At 35.3% G+C, this 23966-nt stretch overlaps 1 protein-coding gene across 1 annotated transcript in view; it reads left to right on the forward strand.

Moving 5' to 3' along the window:
* LOC113500307 (protein kinase C and casein kinase substrate in neurons protein 2-like) overlaps positions 1-23966 on the forward strand; it is a 56361-nt gene that overhangs the window by 16984 nt on the left and 15411 nt on the right. The window contains exon 2 of the transcript XR_003401182.1: positions 4311-4398. The gene's annotated coding sequence lies outside the window, so the exon portion shown is untranslated. The remainder of the gene's footprint in view (positions 1-4310; positions 4399-23966) is intronic.

Consider the following 23966-nt stretch of genomic DNA (forward strand, 5'->3'; position numbering starts at 1 on the left):
ATCGTGGTGGTTATCAAACCAAATGAATCTCTTCACTAAAACTGAAGACAGCCAGACATGTTTGGGTCAAACGTTACCAGCTTTAGAAACATAAAGATGCCATTGCGCATATCTGTGAATTTTGAATCCGGCTCCGTAACAATCAAACTTGCTTCAATCAATACAAAGGATACATGTTTGAGTTAGTTGACAGTCTCAGGGGTCTTTAAGATTTAAATCGCATACCCGTTTACCCTCAAATGTCGTTTAGTTTACATCTACTGAACCCGTTCGGCCCCTAGCAACGGACGGCCGCTTGCTAATACAATTTAGCGGATTGCGGTCGACGGCGACTTAGCTGTCTCCCGGCCTTGCTGCGGCTTGATCCTCTTGTAGCTAAACATTACTTCATGTATGTTTGTAGTAGTATTTAGTAAATGTAATACTGTTGTTTGGGTTAACATAGCAAATAGCCGTCGTCATCAGGATAGAGGGCAGGAGATCAATGTCCTGTGTGATAGGTCATGCTTCACGTCAAATGAAGAGGTTAAAATGATGTATATTTATAGATTTTGATGTTTATACAAGTCTTCTATACAAAAATGTCCGGGCAGCTTAACTTTTCAACTATTTTCGAATAAAATGTATAGTTTTTTTTTGTACACAACCAATATCAGTTAGCTACTAGTACGTCACATAAAAACGTTAAGTTAAACCTAATAAAATCCGTTTGCATTATTCTATTCAATCTATTGAATAACCTGAACATAATAATATTACGTTATCTTCCCATAATGTAGAAAGTACATCACCTGAGTTCAAACATTTACTTGCCCTTTTCTACATTTATTAAACAGGTTACACGTGAGATTATATTCATAACACCGCGGGAAACCAAACGAAGAGCCTATTCTGCTCCCCTAATCATTAAAACTCACAAATTCAAAACCAGAAAGGTCTAACTCCGAAAACGACGAAGAATTTTAAACTCTTCCCCTCTAGTTTTAGAGATTTTTGTTCTTTGTTCGGTTATAAATGAGTGACGAGACGAGGGTTGGCCAAGGACGCCTATTGTGAATCTGGCTTGGATGAGCTGGGACCAGAAGCACTGCTGGTAGGGGTCACTTATTGTTCTCATATTAAATTGTATTTGAGTAGCATCAGCTGGCAACACATGCGGATTAATGTAACAAATCGGTTGGTGGACAAACATCTGCCCATGTTCACTATGAGAAAACATGTGGTAATGATGTAAACGATATTTGAACACACATTACATCACAAAAATTTTAGATTTCTATGAAAGAGTAATCACGATGAACGAAGAAGTTATGATAATAAAACATAGGTAATTAATATTAAAGAGCAGTTTAGTCACGTATTTTTTGGGATAGCATGACTGGTTTCCAATCCTACCGGACGAATGACTAACTTAGAATCCGCATCACGAAAGTTATTACCTATAATAGTTATAAATAAAAACAAAATCCATGTCCAGAATTGTATGTTATATTTATAGGTCACTTTGTATTTAATAAACTATTACTAGCACAGTTGTAATAGTCTTCTTCTGGTCAATATTTTACAGTGAAAGATTACAAGTAAATTCCAACTGGTAGCGAAATTATTTCTGTGTTCTAGTCTTTGTAATTAACTGAAACATAGTTGACAGTCATTACAGTTTCTTAAAAGCCTTTAAATTGTCCAGGCTCAGTGTAATGGGCTGTTCTAATTTACGAGGTTAATACTTAATTGTCCGGCGTATCGAGACCTACCAGATACTAGGTATTTTAGAAATAGGACAGTCATTGTAAAAGCGAAATAGCACTCTACATTATGCGTAGCGGTGTCTCGCTTTGGTGTGAAAGTTCTTGGTATGAGGACTGATTTAAATATGTAATGCCATTAATCCTTGTTTAATGGATACTTTGATGAGATATACCGATCCTTTGGCCATTTGGGAAAGATTATTGCATATCTTTTAGATCTATTTACGACCTATTCTATTATCATACATTAATATTGAGTGTTTGTGTAATGTTTCGAACTGAATGATACTTCGTGAGACAGACTTGATACGAAGTCGAAATATGTCGAAGTACAAAAATATTTCGATGTAATAATACGTCAGAAAAATGCGTGGGTATAGCTAAATAATTCATACTAAAGAAGTGCCCGAAATGCCAATTGTGTTTCTAAATAAGACCTCTCAAATATCCACATAAATAACTCTCAAACATAAGAGATAAAGCGAGGGTAGTAACGATTTAGAAATGATAAACTCATGCTTTTATGAGTTTTAACCGAAGCTTGCGAAACTAAAGGATGATCTCAGTTTTACAGGCATCTGGGTTAAGCAAACGTAATTCCGTTCTCCACTTGTTTACAAGTTTTACAACACTTGTAATTCATGTCAGACCACCTATACTTACCTGTATAGGTAGCAGTTTGCGGCAGAATGTTTGACTGTATTCGTAATAACTTTGAATTCTGAACGAACTTGGATGATACGGAATGATAAATGTCTGTAACTATGTGGAGTGTTGTTCAAACTTGGCTATTAATCCGATATTCCTATTTGACAAGAAAGTGAAATCTCATAATTGGAAACATTGATTATTCTAATCATCATATAGACGTCTTTCTACAGTTTTGATATTCCTGTCCTGTTATTAAGGAAATGTTTTTCTTTTCTCTCCTTTTTTCTGATTCTCTATTTTATATCCTTTATCAACATTAGATTGCTTAATTGCTATATTAAACCTATTCCACTCTACACGTGTCTACTCGATGAATTTTCTTTCAATACTTTTTTCATTTTACTGTCGCTTTTAGCTACACGTTTACCGGTGGTACATTCGGGTTTGCTACACGACCTTGAGTTGTTTATATATAAATATTATATATATATTATAGTTATATAAATAATAATGTCGAAGTTTGAGTGGAGAACTTTCTCTGTAACGATAAACAACAGTTGTATTAATGAATTAATTAATCGAAAGCCTTCGGGCGATAAAGTTTTCTTCGCTTATATTTCTCTTAGTTTTATTTTATTTATACACTTCTCTGTGTTTCGTGATCTGGATTAATAACACTGAATATTTAACCCTATTTACTCGAAAGGCTGGATGGAGCTGTTCATATTATTATACCGTAATAAAAACTTAAATTATCAAAACTAGATGAAACCCCACCCAATTCACTTAGCAACTCGTAAAAATAATGCCACATTAACCTTTACGATAATAACAGGGTTCAGTATCATCGAAATGGATATTAATATTCTGTTTACCACTAGAACTGTGTTAATAATTCAACCCTTAACAGTAGAGTTGTCTTAGACGATATACCTACTTCTGTAAAACTTTCATCCCTCTTACAAGTTATGTAGGTCAGTAGACCTTGTGCCAGGTTATTGCGGTGTATTATTTCTACCACACAATAGAAAAATTGTTCTCTACAATTAGTTGCTGCTCCATATTTTTCGGATTTTCATCCAGGATTTTTTTGTTGAACGACACAAAAGGTTTGAATGAAAAGGATACGTGAATGTGAACCTCTCGAAGTATATGGAGGATTTTTTACAAATAATGATTTGAATGAGTTTATTGTGCAGGTTAGGTATTTGTTTTACTTTAAAAATAGTAGGTCTAATTGCTTAATTAACCTTTTTTCATACGCATCTACATCCGTTGTACCTGCTGAAGTTATTGTAAACGCAATAATAAAATTTCGTAAACAATCGAATAAAGTTGTTCGTACGAATTTGGGTTTAAAAACTAAAATAGGAAACAATCAAACACATCGTTTTATCGACAGCCTCTATAAGGCAATTTATTGTTTTGTAACAATAAATACATATTACCTGTATCCTTTGATTATTGGAGGAAGGATACGAAAAACTTTGTAAGAAGGTACTTCGAAAATTGTGCCACGTCCGCCATTGGTAGCGGACCGAGTGTTTCCATCAGTTGCGATAAAACGTTGCTAGCGAGCGGACGTGTTTGTGATTTAAAGGAATTATATTTTTAAACGTTTAAAAATCAAACTATTTTCCTGAACACTTTCTTGTCGTGTTTTTGCATAAACAAGTAGGTTCTTTTTTTGTTTTCGACTTAAAAGATAACTTCTATTTAATAAATATTGTTCAGTGAATCCGGCATAGGCATATTCAGTAATTTACCGACAATAGTGTGAGATGTTAATATAGTTAAATATTCTAATATTAACTATTAAAGAGGTACTTTGCAAACTTTGATAACGTAATAAGCTTCGTACTTTAAATGAATCCAAACAAAATTCTAACCAATTTGTTTCCTTGTTCACAGAGCTAGTGCAAAGAGTGGAGTGCATCGATGAGACTCCACTGAGTTTTCGAAGATAACAGCGTCGCCACGCTGCACGGTTTACTAACATGTAAGTCTATGTTCACCTTGACATTCGAACCTAACCTAACCTGAAGTAATATGATCAAGAAAAATGTTGTAACGTAACCGCATATGCTCCTTATGTGATATTGGAATCGGAATCGCATAACCTTGATCTTCGACTACGTATATTAGTTTTATGCTGACTGACTGAAGTTATAGATTAATTAAATTCGATTGTATCGGATATAGTAGTAGGTTCGTAGGTACAGTTAGGTATTTTGTTTACGGGGCAATAAGTTTAGTGAGTTGTGAGGACTAATGATGATTTTAATGTTAAAGCGACTGATTTCTTGACATGGAAAATCGATTTTACTAATATCGCATTTGAATATCGAAGAATGGCAATGTACCCTGAGGAAAAGTCGTCTTGGAATTGTTGGGTATCTATTCTAAAGACTGGTTTGGTTTGTTTCCAATAAGTGCCCTTTATCAAAAGCTAATTAGAGACAGTGTCAAAACCGTTTCTTGGGGTTTTCCTGCTATCCATACTTTTATGATCACATAAGTTTTATTTGTTTCGGGTAATATTTTGTACTAATGTTCCACTATATTAGGTAAATACTAAAATATACCGATTTAAGTGTGCACACAGTGAGTACAAGTTTAGATTGTTAACGATCAATTAACCCGTTACGGTCGTAATTGTTGCTATTCGCGTATTTACGTGAAAGTAAAACTGTAGTCATACCTTTTAAGGTTGTTTGAACAATAGCTTGCGAAATATCTAGTATTAATTTGTTTATTGTAATATATGTGAAAAGTTATAGAACTTATTTTTATTCGACCTTTTTTTACTCATTTGTGATATTTACATAAATAATTGAAAAAGAGATGTTTGTTATAAATTTCCTACCGTAAATTAGCTATGCGAAGCGAAATTCCGCTCTATATTCTATTTCACGCCATCCCTTTTCCACAAGTACTTATGAGGTCTTAGGTAATCAAAGAGGTAATACGCACCCAGATCCGGCCGAATTTTTACAATGGTTTTTTAACAGCCTTAGTAATCAAAGAGAGTGGTAATACGCACCCAGATCTGGCCGTCATCGATACCAGGGTGAAAAAAAAAACTTGTTCGCATTCGCACAAACAAATTAAATATCGAAACTTTCGCATCAATCCTCCTTTAATAATACTTCCCACAAATCTATGACCATTACGTTTCAGTCAATATAACTAGTGATATTTCTCACGCTATTTAATTCTATTAGATAACGCACATATATCACGCTAGGCCACTGTATGTATCATATAATGAGATGTTGCCAACAGATAATATTTACTTTTCTTATTACCGTTTGTTCTTAGCAAGCGATTTGCCGTTGTTTATTATAATAATTCTTCTAGTTTTAAGTAATATAAGTGGTTGATGGTGGTAAGCATGATTTGGAAGCTTTATAAAGCTAAGGTGAAGTTATATTATAAGTTTTGTTTAATAGATTCGAAGACTTATACGTTCCACTTGAGAATCTCGATGGTTACTTAGGAATATTATGTCAGGAAAAGTCCGAGAAATATAATATGGGTAATATGTGGTTGAGAAACATGCGTATTGGCAATTTAGAAAGGATGGCAAAAGGAAAAGTACCTACATATGGTACTGACACGGCATGGAATAATAATGAGGTTAATTTACGAGTAAATAAAGCATTCCTGGCAGTATTTTGGGAAAAAGTAGAAGTGGATACAACGTAAATTAATTTATTATTAACCGTTGTTGGAAAGAGGCGTCTTCCAAGGAACACATATGTAGGTCCACTGCTTCAAAACATACATTCGACAGTTAAAAATACTTCACATGCTAGACAGTCACCAGTTCAACTCGTCTCTCGCCAATTGGATGCACACCCCCAATCACACAATAGCCACGGTCGTTGCACCCGGCTGCGCTCGTATGGACAATTTAGAAGAGCCCGTTTTGTTCGCCCGTCGCGGACCGCCGGAGATGCGTCGAGCGGATGCGGTGCGCACGCGCAGACCTCGCTCTGACGTTTTGACGGGTATTATTGAAACGGTGTTTTCTAATGGCGTAAAGTTGTTGATAGAGCATGTTTTTCCACATGTGTACGTGTTTTTTGGTCCGGTGAATATTTTTTTGAAGACTTCCTTCGATGTGGGCTAGGCGGGATGGGCGTGCCGGAATACTATCCGGTAGATCAAGTATAAAATGCTTTGCTAAATTTGCACGCACCGAACTTTCCTAATATTGGGATTCATAATTAAGCATCCAATGGTTTCTCTTTTTACTAAGGCTTGACTATATCTGTCCTAGGTATCATCATCATCATTCGCATTAACTAACCTTATGCTGGGTAATCTGGGTATAGACCGCCCTTGTTCATGCCATTCTTGTCCGTCTTTGACTCTTCGCATTCATCCTATTCCCGCTGCCGAAGTATAGGGCTTAAATACCTATAATTTCGTAACATAAAACAACGTCATTAACCCAATCGAAAATCCATATTCACCCATTCAACCTGCTCATTACAAAGCCACCTCAACCAATAACTAAATATTAAGTATTTCTGCGTGATCAAGTCATTAAATCATACAATCCACAGCTACACGCATCAACACGTAATACCATACATTTATTTAGTAGTTTTGTCAATTTGTATGGGATGGTTGTATGGCGTCTCGTCGCACGACTCTCGGTCGTGAGTGCCGCGCGTATTTGAGGGTTAATAAGTGTCTTTGCGGTGATTGTGACTGTTTGTATAATGCTCGTGTGTTAGCTCTTTGGCTTGTAATATTTACTTTGAGAATAAAGTGCTTGTAGAGTGTTTGGAAGATATTTTCTGCAACATGTTTTAAGTGGGTAATTTTACGTTATATTATAGTTAAACGTACAATCGTTTGTGTGTTTGTTATGCTTGGTATTTACTGCCAAATACTCATATAAAATGTTTCAAGTTTCATATCCAGTGCTCATACTATGAACTCATAACCAGGACAGTGACTTTTGTTAAAGCCATTTGGTTTGTGGAGTCTCATTCTCACTAGTATTTTTAAGTGCCCAGAGTTACGTATTGCCGCAATACATAATTATATATATTAAGATAGAGGCCTTTCCAACATTCTGTAGTTATTCTTCTTATTACACAATTATCGACAATCCAAATACTTCCCATGATTACAGTTTCCTGATATAGAGCAACCAACAAATCATAAAGATCGGCTCCAATTCCGAGATCGCCGCGGATGTGATGAATTATAGTAACAATTTCCTATGTTTATTGTAATAACATGGATACACAGAGTGTTTGTAAAACAGATTGAGCTGAGCCGTTGTTTACGTATTGAATAGCCGGCCTTCCGTGTTTACAGAACAGGCTGAAATACAGAAGCCGACGTTAATTAGCTGATTAGTTCAGGGGGTCTACCGTCATGCCTTAAAGTGGCCGATGTGGCAGTCACATGCCGGATGATGATAGAATTCAATTTTTAACCTTTGCGTGCAAAAAAACAAAAAAATACCGCAATTTTACGATAGTGAAAGCAAATATTAAATCCAGCTTATTTACTATACGAATAAAAACGGAAATTGAAATCCCACGCGTCCTCCACCGATCCAATTCCACACTCAACACACCTATTACCGTCCAACAATTCGTCCTACAAGTCGCACATACAATTCATTCCCATAAAATTGAATACCAATTGATATTCAGTTGTATACTGACTTACGCAATTTTCTAGTTAATTGTCGTTTGGCGCGTTTATTAACGCCCGTATTGGCGTTGTTCTGTTATGCATGCGATAGTTACGTGAGCGCGACTCCAGCGCACTTTTAAACGTTATTGTCACTATATAGGGAAAAGCAGAAGTTTCACTGCTAGAAAGTGTTTGGTGGAATACTTGGGATTGCAACTCCAAAGTTACTCAAGTTTAAAGCTTAAAGTTACTAACTTTCTTGACTACGGATTGCTGTTACTTGTACAAAATTAAACTTTGTTTGTTTAATCCAGATAATCAATAATCAATACCCTCTGTATTTGGAGACTTAGCCCTGGCCCTTGTTGGAGACCCATAAATCTTTTTCTTCTTCTCTTATATAAAAATGAATTGCTGCTCGTTAGTCTCGCTAAAAATCGAAAACGGATTTGGCTCATTTTAGTCTTGAAATATTCGCTGATGTCCAGGGAAGGTTTGAGCGGTGAGAAAATATGGATTGCAAAAATAACATTGTTATCACTGACTGTTAGGTGGTACCTACGTAGTTCGCCGAGACAGCTAGTAAGTTAATAAATAAGATCACGTTTATTGAATTTCTCAATTGTGGCGTCCAACATCCTCCTTCAGGTACCTTGACAAATGGTCCGTAGTTAGCGCAAAATCGACATCCTAGTTTTTAAATTAGGATGTCATGTTTCCTATTAATCTTTATTAACCCTGAGTAAGTCTCAAGGGCATTGACTTTACTATAAGAATTGAATACCATGACATGTGAATGTAGTTTAGTGTTCAGTGAAGCAGAGAGTGGGTACCGAAGCGAAACATATTTTATAAGCAATTGTCAATTGTAGACCAAATTATTCTAATAATTAATATGTTAAAAAACCCACATTTTTAAATGTCACTCCCTTCAAATTTTATTATATTAAAATCGGTCCAGCCGTTTTCATAGTTGTAAATTGCATATTCATCGGCTTTGAAACTACCCTGAAAATGCCAGCTAGTTATCGGAAAGTGCCTCAAAATTGAGTTGCAAAAATTCAACCGGAACAATAATAAAAAAAAGCGAGTGTCTAACAACGTGGGAAAATAGTCACAAAAAGTAATACCTACCACTTTGCACAATTCAAATACTGTACAGAGTAAACATTTTGAGATATTCTTTACATTGGACAATAGTGAAGCGTGCGTCTTTTTTATTTGTTATGTAAAGTCGTGGGGGAATGTGTAGATATGATAATTACTGTGTAAATAACATGGTATTGGTCCCATGCTGCGTGTCAGACTACTTTTAGTTTGTTTAGTACTAAATATACGTGAATTGACTTGGATTTGGTAATTTCCATTATGTACCTATGTGTGTAGTAATGAACTCGTTTTTGGTGTGATTAAAATATAGATAGCCTTTTCCCAACTATATTGGGGTCGGTCTCAAATCTCATCCTGTAAACACTTGTACTCCTGCAAAAAAGTTTGTAAAACTTTTTTCGGAAACCGGACCTCATTACTGACGGTCCGTTGTCTGTCGGTCAATCATCAGGCTAATCAATCTATCTCAATAACCTAGTAATAGCTAGACAATTGACATTTTTTTACAGATGTAAATAAAAATAAAAATAATAAAATAAATAAAAATAATGTCTTTGACCGCTAAATATTCGTACGGAATCCTAAGTGTCCCTCTGACTCCCTGCTGATCGCTTTTTGTTATTCCAGTTGAATATTATCCTCTTTTTCTGATCGGCATTTATCCCCGCCCAAAATTTGTTTACAACGGCCCGAAAAACTGAATAAAACTATGTCAAAGTTCACATTTATTATTTATCGAGGCGATCATGTTTTTACTGTCTCTTTTATTGACACACAAACAATGGAGTTTCTTCCATTCCCACAGCGGCAGTTTTATTTTATAATGATGTGGAGATTTCTACTCATACGTAACAATGATGGAAAATATAACCTTTATGTAAGGGCGTGTAACTGCGTCATAATTTTGGATTTATTTGTCATAACTTGTTGTTAAATGCAGTACCTATATGTTTAATAGGTTTTTTCTTTTATAGTAGCTTTTGATAGGATGATTTGTACTTAAATGATGTAACGGTTTACTCACCCGTGTTAATCGGGATTGCTTGACTAATTTCAGAATCAACCGGTGTCACAATAATCCTGAACTCGCGGCGAAATAATAACTTCTTTTTGGAGTTCAGTAGCAAAATTGTAGAGTCCGGCGAGCATTTGATAATAAGAACAGAATCTGCAACAAGAAAAATAATGTGTTTTCGTTTTAAACTTACAAACAAAACTTGGGTTAAATATAATTAAACACACAAATAAGTATTACGTGTGAAAACCTCCGTCCTTTACGTTAAAGGCCATACACGTCTAGAGTCTCGTTACCCGAACATAACAACTTCCTAAAACATTCTCACATCAAATCACATTCGACACGCGAATAAAACCTCATTTTAAAGTTAATAATTAACTTTCACTGTTATTTTCATTCACATTCTGGTCTAAACTTATTAATTCGTTGACCTTATTTCTCGACCTCCGCGTTCGAAACGATTTTGCTATCGAAGCTTTATTAATCATAATTTTAAATGTTTCTCCGATTGACTAGATGCCTAAGGCTATGGCTGAGCTCCGGTTACACTTGTATGGGGAAATTACCAGGTGGATCCGGATAATTAAACATGACTAAGTAAGAAAGTCTTTTATGTTAAAACCTTCTTTTGATTTGCTTTGATTCGTCATCAAATTAGTCATAAGGTTGGATTCCGAAAAAAACGCGTTTTTAAAGAAAATTACGTTGTAGTGAAGCTAAAACTATATATATTCTGAAGATACAACAATCATTCGCAGTTATTCTTAAAATAGTATCCGCTAAGACGCTGATTAAATAACAAAAGCATTGTACTATTGTGTTTCAGCAAACAAGTAAATATTTCCACAATTGACTGACATAAATTACTATAAACTGCAAAACTCATACTCGATATAACTCATAATAATATTTCTTCTTAATACATCAGACAGGTTTATTATTGCAGTAGCTATAACTTGCTTTTTTCATAAAAACAACAGATTATAAATATTACCGGATGAAAGTAAAAGTTACCATTTATCGCGTAAAGAAACTTTTATTGTGTGAATGTTTTGTATACTTGTATAACATAAAGTATAATTTATTCTTTTTTGACGACCTCCGTGGTCGAGTAGCGTATGCACCGGTTTCAAGGTGTCGCTAGCTCTGAGGTCCCGGGTTCGATCCCCGGTCGGGTCAATGTAAAAATTAACATTTCTACATAGTCTCGGGTCTGGGTGTTTTTGGTACCTTCGTTGTATCTGAATTCCATAACACAAGTGCTTCAGCAACTTACTTTGGGTTCAGAACAATGTATGTGATGTTGTCCGCATTTATTTATTTATTTATTCTTTATTAACAAGTTTTATTTCTAAGGCTCATTTTAATCATGCGAGATCTTTAAAGTTAGAATTCTTTGCGTAGCCAAAAAGCTCCTAACCTGTTCAAGTTTCTTTAGCTGAATGTATCGTACCCGTTCGCTATGACACTACTCATATAAATTCAAAATTTGAGGCTACTTTTTGAACTTTACTATATTCACTTCACTCCCGCGTATTTATCCTAGTCGGGCAATCCCGATAAATACGCGTGAGTAAACCGTTGCATCATTTAATAATGAATCATCCTCACGAAAGTTTAAAAAAAAAATACTTTTTGAACATCGGAGTTGCACTGGACGGCACCCAATTTTTTTTTTGCTGCTTCTTAAATTCTTGGGAGAAGAAAAGCCAGCAAACTTCTCAGCATCACGCTCAACGCTGTCACTACATTTACTTTCTGCTACATTTTCTAAAACGTTTCTCTATAACATATCATTCGTAATTTATTGTACGTACGCTTTAGTATAACGGTCTACTTGTAAATATTCTCGTTACTAACATGATTAAATGTGGTTTCGTTTGAAATCGACTAGAATCGATCATTAGGCAGGAAAGTGTCGGTGGTTTCTACCAGCTTACAGTTTTATAGGATTGTATATCACTTTAGAAATAATTCTGACATTTGGTTAATGAAATGAGGGTTCTTTGCTGAGTATATTTACTACTTCTGACTGAAATATTCATGACTTCTTATTATGACATTAAGATCTAAAGAGTGAAGGAGTTTCATAATAAGCTATTATTTTATACTCAGCTCATACTCTTCGGATGTACCTACTAGAATTTTCCTATTTTCTCCCCAAAATGGTGAGATAAATTTTATTGTCTACTAAAAACTATTTAAAGTATCAGAGACGATGAAATATAAATGTTAAATATATCAATAAAAATGTGGCTCACAAAAAAAACTTAATAAAAAAACGAAACAGGTTGCTCAAGACAGTAACTTTCCCATATACTACCAAGAACTTTACAACCTCATACACGTGTCAAAATCATTAAAGACAGGTGTTTTAAACTATAATGGTATGATAATAATAATGTTTGTTATCACGATGTGATTCACCGATCACCTTCGACGTAACGACGGATTCCTGCGGCGGTGACTAATTGCTTTTTAATAACCAGTTGTATAATACTCATACAATATGTGTTTTTACTTTTACTATAATTTGCGCATTTGCAGAATAGTTAGGGATTATCACAATATGAAGACTTTCAGTTGTGTTATTGCTATGAACGTCTTACGATCTGTAGTGGAGTGTTTAATTAAAAAGATAGTTTGTTGACTGGTTGATTTCAGTATATTATCTTTAATGGACTAGGATTCGAGTCTTTGCACCGTCATAAATTTCAAAATATTTGCTAAATTGACGAAACGAACATGTTACGTCTTCCTTTTTCAGAAACACGTTTTTCACTCTTCTTTTGGTTTTTTGTTATATTGATGCAGCTCATTGTAAGATTCGAAAGATCAGATACACAACTATATGTAGATACAGGTGTATCAACGCAACCAATGTCATCAAACACGATATTGAGCGTGGGTTGTCTGAGTCATCCTTATACAAACTTACAAAAGTAAATTTATGTGAAACAACAAGAGTATCATTGAATGACTTCTACGACCAGATCGACGGAGCGTAACTTGCGAATGTCTTGTTCCGATTTGATTGCGCGTGCGCCGTTCGACCCGACCCTGTACCGTTAGCGACGTCACCGGTGAGACGACTGCTGGGAAGTTCTCGCTCTATACCGAGAACTAAAGGCTTATCGCTTATCTAGTTGTAACCGAAAGTTTTGAAGCAACCTGGAAGCTGTACTAAAAATACTCATGTGTAAATTGCACTCAATTTTCAAGATTAATTGTAGAAATAGTTTGTGTTAATTGTGTTTATTTTACAAAAGTAGTTTGGTATGTTGGAATAGGGAATTGTCGAAAAATTTGGGAGTAGGCTCGTAATAACAATGCAACACCAGGTGCCATGACCAAAAAAACATAAATTTACTGACTGTCGGTGACGACATAATGAATTTTGTGTTGGTCCTACTCTTACAGTTTTTCTGTTTGTAGGCCTTCTAAGGATGCATAATGTCCACATCACGTGACGGATATGCGTGTATGACGGATAATTCTGCCTGTCTTGTTATCCACATACGAGCTGCCATAAAATATTATAGAGCCATAAGTGAAAGTGCGTGTCCATGATTATTGATCATTTTAGTTATGAAATTGATTATCGTGTTTAGAAATTCCCGTTATCATGGGAAATAATAACTTTCGTTTTAAATTTTGCTGCCTACCGGTTTTTAGTATATTAATAGCGTTAATCCGAAAGTGATATCTTGCTTCTGGCTAAAACAAGCGAGTTATTGATTTATTGCGATTTCGCGGAGTTTCATCTTCATGACGGATAAAACTCCGATGACCCTTAAAAATGTTATAATATATTATATTATATATATCTATATTTACCAGAAAATTAAGGCCGCTAAAAATTTTTGCCATATTGTTTTGACTTTCGTCATTTGCCAAATATACGAAAACCCAGGCCCATCTCCATTCCATTGCAAGTAAAGGCTACTAGTCCGATCTACCGGTTCCTTACATCCCTATTAAATGATAGACAGTTGATAAGCCCTAAGGCTAAACAAATGATGACTCTACCATTAGGTTTTACCGATGCTTTTGATTTATCATTCATTCATCGTTAAATTAATACGTGACAGCGCGTACTACGTGCGCCCATAATCGATGTCGTTCCAAAAAGGTCACGGCGAGTCCTTCTACGGAGTCGCTTCCGGATTTCCATTTAAAAAACTATCATCAAATATGACAGGTGATAAATATTGAGTGTGTGTTAATGTTTTATTATTCGTAAATGTTAAGTGACATTTTTTGTAGTGATTTAAGTACTTTTATTGATGTTCCTTCCATTGTTTTTATATCTTATATGATTAACTTAAGTATAATTTTCGTGCCACTGCTCAGATCATTATCTCATTGTCAGATTCATTTGAAATTTGATTATCTTAAAGAGTCAAGAGCATGTGTATTTCTTATAGCTCAAAAAGGATATGACAAGTATTTTCAAACTACGTTGCCCTATCATATACCCTATCCGTAAAGTATTGTGAGATATCTCAGCCACCGTATTTTCCTGATCAGATATTCCATCAACAATTTTCCGTAAACAACCTCACAATGCATATTGATGAAGCAGACGTAGATCGACCTTGAGTTGACGCCATTTTAGAAAATTCCCGCCAAACGGATATTAGACCCAAAGTGCCCTTGTGGGGCCGGTGGCCCATGACGCGGTACAATACCTTATTGTACTCTTGCGGCTTGATAAATTATCATTGAGGTTGCATTAAATAATTTAAGTAATGTTTACCGTTGATTGATGTAATTTATACAGTGATTTATGGTGGTTCTGTTTGTTTAGACAGCGAAGTGACGGAAAAATACGAACTTGGATCATTAATGAGATGAACGAATCGAATTGATCAGAAAACCTTCTATCTATGCGATGTAGGATTCCTTTTATACCACATTGTAATATTGTTTCATATCAGTATAACATCTTCTAAAGGAAAATTTTTACCTATTACAACTAATTATAAACACGAAAGCTTTCCCTATAGGTTCCTGATTTACCGATACTCAACAGGTTACGACCAAATACCTCACAGATGCAACTTTTTCTTCAAATTCCTCAAGCGGTAAAAGCCAGCTTCAACTTCGTCACGATAGTTAAGTAGTAAACCATGAAACGCGAGTTCCAGCAAACATTACCAGTTACCAGTTTTACCGCAAATATGAAAGCAGGGCCGTCAAACAGTGTTAACCATAGTTTGAACCGAGAGCCTTGGAGAAAGGTGTATAATCTCATTAGAGGCCGAAGGTAATTCTTTTACGTCATTAGTATCGGCCCTTGTTAGGACTGCTGTGGTCTAAACTCATGGGCGAAGCGATTTTATAAAATCAACTGTTGAACAAACTTCTGCGATACCTAACAAAAAAGAAAAGTTAATTACATCTTGATAAGATTTGCTGATGCTATTTATTTTGACTTTTCCATGCAACCAATAATTTTTTACACGAAGAACCCATGCTAAATCATCATGATAGAAATGATGCAAGCCTTTTGGGTAGGTGAATTTTTCACAGATGTTCGAATGAAACGATGAACGAATCTGAAAAGGAAACTAGAGTTGCAATTTTAAATTATTGTACATACTTGATGGGACTAAAAGCTAATTATAACCGATATTACCAATTGATCTGCGTAACCTGTCACCTTTCATTCGCAAATAATCAATAGATGCGTTTTCCCATCTTTGTAAACACTTTTTACTAGTATTCGCAGAAGTTATTAATAGTGTCGATGCACGAACGCTTGCTATCACGAACGTGAATGACTTAACATAGTAAATCTTCGAATAATTGTCATTGAATACATGAAAGTTGTATTAGTTGGAGCATGCGACGTGTTAATAATCTATTATTTTGTAGCCATTGTAGCCAACACTGTTATTTGAGGATCATATGATCGCATTCTTCGCTTATGATTTATTGCACTTTCTGTTCGGATCGGATTGATTGATTTTTGTTTTAATTATGCTTCAAGATGTTTAAATTATGCCGTTTTGGTCGGGTGTTTTTGTAACTAATTTTGATTTAATCGTATATCTTATATCGTGCGCTGTTTTATTTTTTCACTGTTGGATCACTAAAATAACAAAATGAATAACTTCACGTCTCGTTTTAACAACTCACGGTACTCAGCCTTGTCATTATTTGTTTTCATTCATTATGTCCAAATAGACAAACAAACTCTTTCCAAATTTATGTCCGTATCTCAAAACGACTAACGCATGCACAGATACTAAGATCTCCTTTCATTTATCCCAATCAATGGATAACAGCGATAACTTGAGGAACAGAATCGAAATCTTCCCGCTATATCTTTCTAATAGTGCACACATGAATCTCGCTACCCGCTCCGCTTATGACTAAACCAACCGCTCCACAAACAATGACCGTGGCGAGCAAGCGTGCGCACGCGCGTATTGTACTCCACCGCAACAAAAGTCATGTGTTGACAGACGACGCGGGCATCCACGGTTACGTACGGATGCCACTGATGTTACGACAATACTTCTACATGAATGGAACCGCTTTTGTTGATAATTGGCCTCATTTGTTATAAACATTGATAAAGATGTGGTTTGAGTTTTTGACTCTCGATGTGAAAACTGGAGTTTAGTATGCAGGTTTTATGTGTGTGTCGATGAACTGTTAAGGCGTGTACTACTGTGTGGATGCATTTAAAAGGCAAATAGTCCTATTTCTGTCCATTTCGATATTTAGATAAAATAAATTAACTTTAATATTAAGTAATTGGAATGAAACTTTAATTGCCCAAATAGCTTAAGAGCTAGGATTGGATAGTTTTAAAAATTGCATCGTTCTCTAAATGCTTTCTCGCTCCTTTCTGTAAATGCCGAACAAAATGCAAAATACTGCACGAAAATTGTTCCATAAAACTGATTGACTTCCTAAGATTGATCTACCTTCTAGCAATTAAAATAAAGATTTACGTGCTTATAAACAAAAACCCATAGCTTACATTAGTAACATGGAGATTACTCCATAAGTTTATACAAACCGTCTTCCGTCAACGTGTCGCCGTACAATGCCCGTGACGAACGTGTATGCGCGTGCGCATAATCATTACAAAGCTTGTGTTGACACCTATAGAGTGGCCATAGTTATGGCCGCCAGTTCAACTAAATTACCTTTTCTTTAAGTATATTTAAATGATTGGTCGTAGACTTCCGGTATATCGGGCAACAAGAGGATTTTAACTTATCTTTTTACAATGATTACTTAAGTTTCTAATTGTTATGATGTTAATATCACTTATCACTTTCACAGTTTTGCTAAAGATTTGCTTCTGCTTAATAAGTTATACCGCTGAGAATTCTTCTCAATATGGAATTTTATGTAATGATCTCATTCTCAGAATGAAAGCGGGATTTAATGCGTCAAGAGTTATTCACATTTCTGTGTATTGGTTAAGGAATTTCAAAGAAATTTCTTAAAGATTGACCCAATAAATTATGAAATTTTTCTCGACTTTTGATGCAAAAGTATCAAATACGTAAAATATGAAGTTGTGTGTCTGCCGCATGCGATCTGCAACGTAAAAAGTAAATAGGTATCTATCACTTGCTGTACCTAAATGCTGAAGGAAAACATCACCAGGAAACCAATATAATGTGCTAAAAATACATATTTTGCACTAAGCCACGTCAGAGCCTTACCGGTGGTTTAATCTCTATTTGTACCTACATCAAACATAAGAAAACATTATTACTGAAGTACTTAATCTGTGAATATAATGAAAATGAATAAACAAGCAACTTCATTATTATTAACAGTCGTACAGATGTTAACGAGCAGGTGCGAAGAGGGAAGTATTTCGATGATCTCTCCCCTACCCTTAATGAATTGTTTAATATTAACGAAGCAGGTAGCGCCACCTGGCGGGCACGAGAAATGTGGTAACGTAACATGTGTGAGGAACGTTGTCGCATTAGAAATGAAACCGGGCGAGTGCGAATTAAGAGTTTTGACAGTCAGGGTCTGTATAAATAAGCTGAAGAAATACAAAATTGTAGAAAAATATGGTAACCCATGAAATGACGACGATTGTTATTTGTTGATGGGGGGGCTTCTGCTTTAAGGAGCTAAGAAAGACTTGCCCTAGGAAGGGAGACATGCAATGAGGAGAGTAGCAGTGGAAAAACATTCGCTGATACCTAATAGTAAACCGGCAACAAAAATGCGTCATCAGTGAGATTTTCAACCATCCAGCTATAACGGTTCATATATCTGTACTGTCGTCTTCTGGTTGTAACGGATAGACGGACAGACTGAGCAGCCATAGACATAAGGTACCATTTTAATTTTGACCCTTTTAGTACGGAGCAGTAAAAAGGAAAGTAAACTCAGTTGTTTTAATATTAGCAGTAAAATTATTCCAAAGTTAAGCCATTTAAATAAACAACCAACAAATAAAGCATTGTATACAATATAATTAATAAAACAACTTTCTGCTCAAATTTGAGAAATATTATTAGAATTTCATATTTATAAAAAGTTACTTCGGAGCTCAGTGTTTCTATTTAGTATTAAAACAAGAATAAAACAATTTGTTTGAGCCTGACCTCCATTTCCTTTAACAAATTGCCCAAATTACTCTAGGAACAACGACCTCTTTTTTATAATCTTTACACTATACTGCTCTTTTGCCCAACGGTGGGGAAGTTACAGATTAGTATGTCTATAAATACTATACATCAGTCCTAAACAACTAAATAAAATTCTCATACAACCAAACCACTGTTTTACATTCGAGTAGAAATTAAAACAGGTTTGCAATAAGAAATCAAGATATTAAATATTGATAGAAAGTGTTCGTTTTAATTACATAAAACTATTCACTCTGAATACCTTCGGGCTATGCGGAAAAGAGATTTCAGAAGATCCAATACCATTAGTTGTTCTTTAAAAAAATATTTTCTAATGAATACCTAAAACATTTTGTTGATAAGATGCGTTAAGAAAATTGTTGCATGATTCCATTATTTATGTAAATATCATATTTAGGTGCAGTATCCACGAATTAAACAGATCAATACAATGACGCGACGTTTGATACGTTTCACTATTTAGTTTGATTTTATGCTTTTTTTATAGAGTAAGTTGTTTTGTGTGTGATGACACGGAATGAGTAAAATGTCAAAAAACTGAGCTCGTTATTAGTGACAAAAAAAAATAACAACACCAAGTAGGTAAACTGTTCTTCAAATTAACTAAAATAATAATAATTATTTTTTATGTTATTTCGTTTTAAATGGTCTCCTGAAGTGGGCTTACTTATATTCCCCTATTTAGTGGCACGGTCTCGTAATTACTTGGTGCTAAAATAACACTGAAGCTATAATTTTATTGAATCGATTGTAATCGATAAATACAGTTTTATAACCTAATTAAGTGGCTTCGATGCTGTTTATTATGTGGACATTTTAATTAAACTATGAAACGGCCATTTAAGTAAAGGTTTGTTACTCAATGCTATTAAAGTTTATTTAGTTATCGTCCTCCCACTACACGATATCATATTGCATTGAAAATCGGGTAACCATGTAGTTTAGTTTAATTTTATCATTCTTTTAGTTGTCCACTAAAGATGGTATACATGAGAGTAGTCAGATTTTTCTTTTTGAATTGATATCTTTCAATAAAAATCTGTGGTCAACCAACTTTTTGTGAAAATTAACACACACTGTATATTATCGTGAAAAAGTTTTGATGTACATGTAATAAAATACTAATACTATAGCCACATAAGTAATGAGTACCGCAGCCGCAAGAACTAATAAAATGAAGCAGTCGAAATATCCTACTCGTAAAACATCAGTTACTTGCTCCTTGAGGTAGGTCCGAGATACCCACCTACATGGATCTGCGCGCTTACGACAAACTCGTAAAACAAAACTGGCGTGTTTTAAGCAAGAGAACGCTATTTGCGGTATCATTTTCTATCTCACTTCCACAATGATAAATCCTATTGTATGATATTTTATTACTGAGGTCCTAACAATACTTCACTTTAATACTCTTGTAACTCTGCTCTCTATTTCTGGAACCAAGATACCGCTACGTTTAGTATGATTCGCCACCTCGCTACCACAATGACGAAAGTCCTGCGGCGAGAGCTTTTACTATAAACGATGCAATTCACGATTTACACATAATTACTTATGTATTTATCGAGTTTGTTCTACTAGTTCCAGAGCCAACCGGAGTCCTTAAACATAAGGACGAAGGCGACAGTCGAACTCGTCTCCACTTGGTTCCGAAATAAGTTGCATCAATTAATAATGAATGATTCTCGCGATAGTTACTATAACAAGTGTTCGTTCATTATGGATACAGTTTGGTGAGGATACATCTGAATTATGTGATTCAACCTTTAGGTGCCTTCAAGTGTCGTTTTGTGAATCCCGTCCCTTTCCCGAGGCCGGCTCGAACCACATTCCGGTGTCGACAAAGACTAGACGCGAGGAGATGAGACTATTTGAAACCTAACTTTGCTTTTGAAAGGACCGTGACTTTTTTATTTCCTATATATTTATGCTATGATTCTTATTTGAATCGTTGCTTTAAGAGGTCACAACTGTTCCTCATATGTAAGGAAAAATACACCAAAAACCCTTTTCATAAGAGGCTGACCGAGGCGTAAGATGTCTTATTAGTCCTAAATACTAATATTCTGTGAAGTATCAAATCAAGTAATCAGAAATATATCAAGTAATGTGTAATAGAAATGTAAAAAGGGGCAATTCTGTAAATTGTAAATAAAAATGAACTAGACAAAATACGTCTCGGTGTTTTACAAGTAAAAGAGCCCAATGATGTAGTATATATTAGGATTCCAATCACTTTCTATCTTATGTCAATATAGTTAACCTTTCCTTCTCCTAGTACCATTCAATGGTAAAAGATCCCACTCATGCCACCTCCCCTCTAAATTATCAAGGGAACTGGAAAATAACGATGTGTACATGAATTTTATCTTAAATGCCATCTTAATTTAATCGTCGAGGTGAAGGAAATTTTACAGGCGCTTAAAGATCCTCTCTGATGTAGACATTTATTAGGCATAATATTATCTTAACTGGTCTCGTCTGTTTGTTATCTCATCTCTGTCAAGTCTGTGGTCGTATAATAGGCCAAGTACAGCTTCAGTGAATTAATTAAATAGTATGGGAGACCGCAATTTGTTGCGGAGGTTCTGAAGTGAGGTCTAAGGTTATTTGTACATGGTAATGGAAGTCTTCGATCTTCCGTTTTTCAGGGTTCCGTATCCAAAGGGTATATACTGAAACCCTATTATTGAGGTACCAGTATTTGTACAACTGTCCGTTCGTTTGTCACCTGGCTGCTTCTTATAAACCTTAATTGCACAACACGTAACATTTTCACAGATGATACATTTCTGTTGCTGCTTTTAATTAAAATATAGTTCAAAATAAAATCTTTTCTAAGCAAAAATCGGTAGTTGGTACACCGTCGAGAGTCCAACTTACACTTGACTGGTTTTTTTACGACTCCGAACACAAACTCTTCGGTTCGTATATAGGCAAGCATCGTAACACTAGTCTTCATGTATCGAAGACTTACTGCTTCGTGTACTAAGGGTTAAGTTAAGGTTATCTAGAACTTTCCGTGTCTGCTACCGGCATGGGATTTTATGTTATGAACCTATGTTACGATAATGGTACAGGTTTTATTTTGCGGTTAGATGCGTAATTTGAGGTCGCGTTAATAGTTCCAGATATCGGAGTTGATGATGCGGTATTGAAATTAAAGTCTATTAAAATTTTATCACGCCTTTCCAAGATTTTCTGCCTTATAATTTCTAATATCTTGAATTTGTTTTTGTGAATATTAAAAAATATATTTAACATTCATATCGTTTAATTGCACATTGTTTGCCGAAGTTCGACGTGTCACGGGTTTGATCCTCGTGTAGGAAAAGCATTTAGGATAAGAATTCGTTTTTGAGTCTGGTCTTGACTGTGACTTGAATGTTTGTAACATTCCCGCGACACAATCATTCAATGATTGAGAATGAGATTCATTTAAAAAAAGAAACGAATTCGAGATTTTTTTTTTGTTTTGATCGACTCTTACTGACTAAATCTAAACCGTCGAAGGCGTCTTCCTCCTTTTGACGGTGTGTGGCAATGCCACAATGTGTACATCGCGCACCGACCGCGCCGGACATTTGACAAACACCTAACATTATTTAATTAAAACTATACTTAACTAATGATGTCATTCCAATGGAATCCTTATATCAAACATACACACTTACTGAATACTAATTACCTATGGTGTAATGATTTATGGTGTTGTTGTTTACTGTACAATCACCATGATATCATTATACCAACGTTTGATTACTAATTACAACGTTAACTCATGATTCTAAAAATACATGTTCGATGAAGCAATTGGTACTTAAAATTTATCTAATACCGCTCAATTGTAGAATATAATAAAATATTCTTGATTGCACACCACGTAAGTACAGGTACAAATAAATGGTTACATGGTGCCACAACTTGGTCTTATCACTAAAAGCGATCTCTTACAGACAACCATTGACCAGATTCTAAAGGAGCAAAATTTGTAAAATTTCAAGTCGCAATGTCATTAATACAAAAGTGCAAGGTACTTCGGGTTCCAAATCAGAAAAGCCCATAAAATATTGATCATATTTTTCTGTCCATCTAGTAACTATCAGTTGTATGGTGATCACCGGTCACTGCTTTGCATGAAAAGAGGCCTGTATAACACGTTTATGTTCGTAAACTTATCAAAAAAGATTTCAATCTAAAATCAACGAACGCTACAGGATTATCATAACAGTATCGTGACAAAAGAATATCACCAAATCTACATTTCCCATGAAGTTAACAAGCTTTAAAGTGCGATCATAAAAATGAGCGTTAGATTTAATTAAATAGCTGTGTCGGTCGAGTGGCATTAAAAGGATTACCGGTTGCTTTAATTGTGCGCTTGACGTAACCGGCGTAGTGTCGTAATACACGCTGACCAATACATTTTATATAGGTATAGAATACCTCAGATTGTTGCCTACTCGCTTCCGTTTGTTGTCCGCATTGCAAGTGAAACGTGTCGTTGTATAGTGATTACTAAACTGAATTCCTTTTGCTGCTAATAGACTGGTTGTATAGCCGAGTTGTATAAGATCACCACGTCAACGGCCGTGCTGGTGATCGCGCGTGACGTGTTGTGGGTTTCGTTCACGCGTAGTAAAAAACAATCCTATAACTGATGAATGCATGAATCTTTTAATATCGAACAATTCGATGAAGTCCCTTAGAATTCATTTTGCATTACGTAAAACTCCAGTTATGGCCCAAAATGTTCTCGAAAACCAGCATCTAAAAATAAAACGCTATTAACAAGACACAATTTTCAGTTAAATTGTTAATTCCGATGCATAATACGTTTCCTAATAGGCTGGAATTACGTCCGTAGGCGTTCAAGTTCCGTTGTTCCGCAGGGAAAATCGTATTAGCGGGTCCATTACCCGTGACGGTTCCGATCTCTAGTTTTAGAGACCCCCCCGGCCTTGACAGATATTGGTTCACATTCGATTATGAAAAAAAAGGTGTGGGCTCCTAAAAGTATGGTATTTATAGCATGTAGATACGCTACGATAAGATTGATTGCCCTAGTTTGAATGTAGCTTCGTATTGATTGAACAACAAGTTGTTATCTGCGGATGCTCCCCGTAA

The sequence above is a fragment of the Trichoplusia ni genome, chromosome 13 (genome assembly GCF_003590095.1).
Source record: "Trichoplusia ni isolate ovarian cell line Hi5 chromosome 13, tn1, whole genome shotgun sequence".
In the NCBI taxonomy this organism is placed as follows: Eukaryota; Metazoa; Arthropoda; class Insecta; order Lepidoptera; family Noctuidae; genus Trichoplusia; species Trichoplusia ni.